A 6,517-nucleotide genomic window follows, 5' to 3' on the forward strand; every position below is an offset into this window, starting at 1 on the left:
TAAACATGCAAAGTGAGGCCACCATGTTAAACTAGGCATTTTTCTACCCCATTTACATATAAAGATTATTAGAAACCGAGCTATGGTTACTCAGCTATGATTTAAACCGTTTTAGCAAGTTATTTAAGAAAATTTAAACAAACAGCATTTTAAACATTTTAAACATAGATGAAAGTTGCATATTATTAAACTAGACAAAATTCTAAGCAAGTTTCATATATAATTTATTTTAATCCGATGCACGGTTCTGAAGTTATTATATGCATGAACGAGGAGGGGTTTTCTGCAAAAACTGCAGTCTCTGGAATAAATAGACAAATCACAGGTGCTAGAAGAAAACATACGCGAGCTGAATTGGCTGGCCCAACAGGAAAAAAACAAGAGGAGGGGGCGCTTGGGGCTGCTCACCCTGGGCCTGGCCCAGTCGGTGGGAGGCAAGGCTAGCAGGCCTTGGAGCCCGGCAGATGTACGCTTGTGGACGCGGCGCAGTCAACACGAGCGTCGACCCCGTTGCGCTCTGTCGTTCGAAGCAGAGGATGCAGGGAGGCACAAGCAGAGGTGGACTCGAGGCTCCGGTGAGAGGAACTTGAAGCGCAGGGCACGAGGCGTGGCTCCTGTTGGCGCCGCCTCACCTCGCAGCGCCTCTTCTTCTTCTACCTCGAGTTGCCTCGCACAACTTTCTCTCTCTTGTCTCACACAAGAACACACACACACACACACACACACAAAGGGAAGACTCTACACACACACACACACACGCATATACCAAGAAGAGCACACAAGCTTTGCCCAGAGGCACTCTTACTTGGCAGCCACAAACACTACATTGTTTCCCCAGCCCTCTCGGCCTCATCTTTCTCATTCATTTGTTGTGCTTAAATAGCCAGTACAGGATAACAACTTGAGCACCATACGGGCCACTAACTCCCACGTACTCCACTCCTGGAATCACTCCAGCGTTTCACACGACTCGGTGACCACTTGTGACCAGGCCAACTACATGCATGCATCAACTACTAGCAACGATACTCTCGGCTAGGACTAAACGAACTCACGCATGAACAGCTAGTCCAACAAACAGAACGACCGGCCGGTTCACCCGACCCAATTTGATGCAGTCCATCACGGCTCCAGCCTCTGATACGTCTTGCCGCTTCTCACGCAGCACCATCGGCATCTCGCCGTGCTCGCCGCCTCACACGGCATCCTGGCATCTCACCTCCTTGGCGCGCTCACCTGAAGCCTTCGTCGGACGAACACCACACTAGACTAGACTACATGCAAAACTCAAACATGCTAATACAAATATCAAGATTAGCTCTAACAGCTCCGGCGGTGCAGGCATGAGAGGAGGTCGTCGACGGAAACGGTGGGGACGGAGCAAGGTGGTGGCGACACGGGGCTTGAGCGCAGGGGCGAAGCAGACGACGCCGGCGCACGGGCGAGGCACAGGACGGCGGGTGGCGATGGTGCTGGCAGTCTCTGGTGGGGCGGCGCGGCGAACTTGGCGTGGGAAGCAGCAGAAGTAGTGAGGCCGACGGGTGCAAAGGTCCCTGGTGCTCTGGTGGCTTGCGGTCGCCGAAGGCGCGGAGACGAGCAGAGGCGGGCGATGCGCTGCTGGTCTTCGGGAAGAACGTGCGGCGGCGCATGGCTAGGAGATGAACAGAGGCCGCCTATAGAGGAAGCAGGGCTCGGAGAAGGTCGGCTTGGCGTGCTGCTGCTGCTCCGACGAGGGAACCGGAGGTGATGGTGGTCGGTGAGGCCCTCGAGCACGAGGTCCTTGGCTGCTGGGGACGAGGCGCAGAGGGCATCGGGCTCCTCCCGAGCGTGGCTGGCGGCGCAGGGATCGGGAATTGGCTGGCTTAGGTGCGAGGGGATCCAGGGAATGAGCTGGGTTGGTGGATCGGATCCGAGGAAGGTAGGGGATTGGGCTGCGGGTCGAGGGAGGGGATCCCGAGAGGATTTGGGTGGAGTGGCGGCGCGATGGGACAACTGCCTAGATTTTAGGGTTTGGTCCTAAATTAGACTAGGGAGTCTATATATATAGGGAAAGAGGGGAGTTTGGATCATCTGATTAAAATCCGATGGTCCAGAATAAATGGGTTAGGAAATCCAAATGAGAACACGGTGATGTTTTGTAGATGTTTGGGGATGATCCGGGCCCAACGGTGACGACTGCTCGGGTCAGGTTCGGGACAACTTTTCGGACGCGCGCGCGAGGAGGGCCGCGGGCTGACGAGAGAGGTTAGGTTGGGCCTGGCGGTGGTAGTGGACTGTGAAGAAGGCCTCAAGGTGAGAAAAGAGAAGAGAGAACAGGCCCGGCGACTATTTCCGGAGACCGAATACATCCGACGATAGACCGGCTATACTGCCGCTATAGTTTAACGGTTGGGCTATCAAACGAACTCCGAATGCGATGAAACTTGGCAGGCGACCTAATAACACTATAACAACACTGCATGCCAACTCTCATCCCATTCCGAGAACATTTTTCGGCCACTTATAAAATACTATTTCGGACATGCCGCGGGCACGTGCAAGTGTGTCTGGGCTCAGAACAGAAAACAGACGGAACTGGCGGAATCCGGACGGATGCAAGTTTTGAAAAACATGATGATGCAATGCACATGATGACATGACAAGATGCAACACGCAAGCGAATGACATGGCAACGACAGCGAATAACTGGAAGACACGTGGCACATCGGTCACGGGGCGTTACACATAATGCCTGCTATTCTTGTGGCCATGATGCCAATATTTACGAAGATGAATTTGCTATAGTTCCTTATGTTAAACATGAGATCATTGCTATTGCACCCATACTTGATAGTTCCTTCGATGAAAAGCATGATTGCAATGATGTTATTATAAATTCTCTTAATGTCAATTGTGTTAATGATATGCGAAACCCTAAGCTTGGGGGTGCTAGTTTTGCTATGACTACTATTTGTTGCAATGATCATGATTGGGGTGATTCTACTTTTGATCTTGAAAAATTATTTAAGCCCCATGATGAATATGATACTGATAATAGTGTTTGCAATATTATTGAAAGTGGGTTTGGAGAGGTCATGACTTTAGTTAATGTTAATCCCACTATTTTGGAAGAGTTTCAACTTTGCATACATCTGGATCTTGTTAAGAATATGTTTTGTGATAGCTATATTGTTGAATTTGCTTATGATCCTACATGTAATTATTATGAGAGAGGAAAATATGGTGGTAGAAATTTTCATGTTACTAAATTACCTCTCGTTATGTTGAGATTGCTATTGTTTCTTTCCGCTTCCTTGCATATGCTAGTTTTTGCTTGCCTTGATAATTTGTTTTCCTATAAGATGCCTATGCATAGGAATTATGTTATACTTAGATGTGTTTGTCACGTGTTTTATGATGCTCTCTTTGTGCTTCAATTCTTGTCTTTCATGTGAGCATCATTGAAATTTTATGCCTAAGGCTTTAAACGATAGCGCTTGTTGGGAGACAACCCAATATTTTTCCTTGCTGTTATTCAATAAATAAATTCTTTAGCCTCTGTTTTGGTTGTGTTTTTTGTGTTTAATTAGTGTTTGTGCCAAGTAGAACCGTTGGGAAGACATGGGGAAATTCTTGTTGAACTTGTTGTAAAAAACAGAAACTTTAGCGCTCACGAGAACTGCTGTCATTTTTATTTGGAAAGTGCTATTTAGTTAATTATTTTTGCAGATAATTAATAGATAAATTCCTCACGTCCAGCAATTTATTTTAGAATTTTTGGGGTTTCATATCTTGCGCTAGCTACAGATTACTACAGACTGTTTTGTTGACAGATTCTGTTTTGCGTGTGTTGTTTGTTTATTTTGATGAATCTATGGCTAGTAAAATAGTTTATGAACCATAGAGAAGTTGGAATACAGTAGGTATAACACCCATATAAATAAATAATGAGTTCATTACAGTTCCTTGAAGTGGTCTTTTGTTTTCTTTCGCTAACGGAGCTCATGAGTTTTCTACTTTAAGTTTTGTGTTGTGAAATTTTCAAGTTTTGGGTAAAAATTTGATGGATTATGGAACAAGGAGTGGCAAGAGCCTAAGCTTGGGGATGCCCATAGCACCCCCAAGATAATCTAAGGACACCTAAAAGCCAAAGCTTGGGGATGCCCCGGAAGGCATCCCCTCTTTCGTCTACTTTATCGGTAACTTTACTTGGAGCTATATTTTTATTTACCACATGATATGTGTTTTACTTGGAGCGTCTTGTATAATTTGAGTCTTTGCTTGTTATTTTACCACAATAATCCTTGCTGTACACACCTTTTGAGAGAGCCATACATGATTTGGAATTTGTTAGAATACTCTATGTGCTTCGCTTATATCTTTTGAGTTATATAATTTTGCTCTAGTGCTTCACTTATATCTTTTAGAGCATGGTGGTGGATTTGTTTTATAGAAACTATTGATCTCTCATGATTCACTTAGATTATTTTGAGAGTCTTAAATAGCATGGTAATTTGCTTAAAATCCTAATATGCTTGGTATGCAAGATTAATAATAAAACTTTCTTATGAGTGTGTTGAATACTAAGAGAAGTTTGATGCTTGATGATTGTTTTGAGACATGGAGGTAATAATATCAAACTCGTGCTAGTTGAGTAGTTGTGAAATTGAGAAATACTTGTGTTGAAGTTTGCAAGTCCCGTAGCATGCACGTATGGTAAACGTTATGCAACAAATTTGAAACATGATGTGTTATTTGATTGTCTTCCTTATGAGTGGCGGTCGGGGACGAGCGATGGTCTTTCCCTACCAATCTATCCCCCTAGGAGCATGCTCGTAGTACCGAGGTTTTTGATGACTTGTGGATTTTTGCAATAAGTATGTGAGTTCTTTATAACTAATGTTGAGTCCATGGATTATACGCACTCTCACCCTTCCATCTTTGCTAGCCTCTTCAGTACCATGCATTGCCCTTTATCACATTGAGAGTTGGCGCAAACTTCGCCGGTGCATCCAAACCCCGTGATATGATAGGCTCTTTCACACATAAACCTCCTTATATCTTCATCAAAACAGCCACCATACCTACCTATTATGGCATTTCCATAGCCATTCCGAGATATATTGCCATGCAACTTTCCATCATTCCGTTCATCATGACACATTCATCATTGTCATATTGCTTAGCATGATCATGAAGTTGACATAGTATTTGTGGCAAAGCCACCGTTCATAATTCTTTCATACTTGTCACTCATGAGTCATTGCATATCCCGGTACACCGCTGGAGGCATTTATATAGAGTCATCTTTTGTTCTAGTATCGAGTTGTAATCATTGAGTTGTAAATAAATAGAAGTGTGATGATCATCATTTTCTAGAGCATTGTCCCAAGTGAGGAATAAAAAAGAAAAAGGCCATAAAAAAAGAGAATGCCCCCCCCCCCAAATGAGAATGAGAGAAAAAGAGAGAAGGGACAATGTTACTATCCTTTGCCACACTTGTGCTTCAAAGTAGCACCATGATCTTCATAGTAGTGAGTCTCTCATGTTATCACTTTCATATACTAGTGGGAATTTTTCATTATAGAACTTGGCTTGTATATTCCAACAATGGCCTCCTCAAGTGCCCTAGGTCTTCGTGAGCAAGCAAGTTGGATGCACACCCACTAGTTTCTTTTGTTGAGCTTTCATACATTTATAGCTCTAGTGCATCCGTTGCATGGCAATCCCTACTCCTTGCATTAACATCAATCAGTGGGCATCTCCATAGCCCATTGATTAGCCTCGTTGATGTGAGATTTTCTCCTTTTTTGTCTTCTCCACATAACCCCCCTCATTATATTCTGTTCCACATATAGTGCTATGTCCATGGCTCGCGCTCATATATTGCGTGAAAGTTTATAGGTTAGAGATTACTAAAGTATGAAACAATTGCTTGGCTTGTCATCAGGGTTGTGCATGATGATAGCATTCTTGTGTGACGAAAATGAAACATGACTAAACCATATGATTTTGTAGGGATGAACTTTCTTTGGCCATGTTATTTTGAGAAGACATAATTGCTCAGTTAGTATGCTTGAAGTATTATCATTTTTATGTCAATATGAACTTTTGTTTTGAATCTTTCGGATCTGAATATTCATACCACAATTAAGAATAATTACATTAAAATTATGCCAAGTAGCACTCCGCATCAAAAATTCTGTTTTTATCATTCACCTACTCGAGGACGAGCAGGAATTAAGCTTGGGGATGCTTGATACGTCTCCAATGTATCTATAATTTTTGATTGCTCCATGCTATATTATCTACTGTTTTGGACATTATTGGGTTTTATTATCCACTTTTATATTATTTTTGGGACTAACCTATTAACCGGAGGCCCAACCTAGAATTGCTATTTTTTGCCTGTTTTAGGGTTTCGAAGAAAAGGAATATCAAACGGAGTCCAAACGGGATGAAACCTTCGGGAACGTGATTATCTCACCGAATACAACTCAGGAGACTTGGACCCTACGTCAAGCCAGCTAACAGGAGC

Source organism: Triticum dicoccoides, chromosome 2A, assembly GCF_002162155.2.
Source record: "Triticum dicoccoides isolate Atlit2015 ecotype Zavitan chromosome 2A, WEW_v2.0, whole genome shotgun sequence".
Classification (NCBI taxonomy): Eukaryota; Viridiplantae; Streptophyta; class Magnoliopsida; order Poales; family Poaceae; genus Triticum; species Triticum dicoccoides.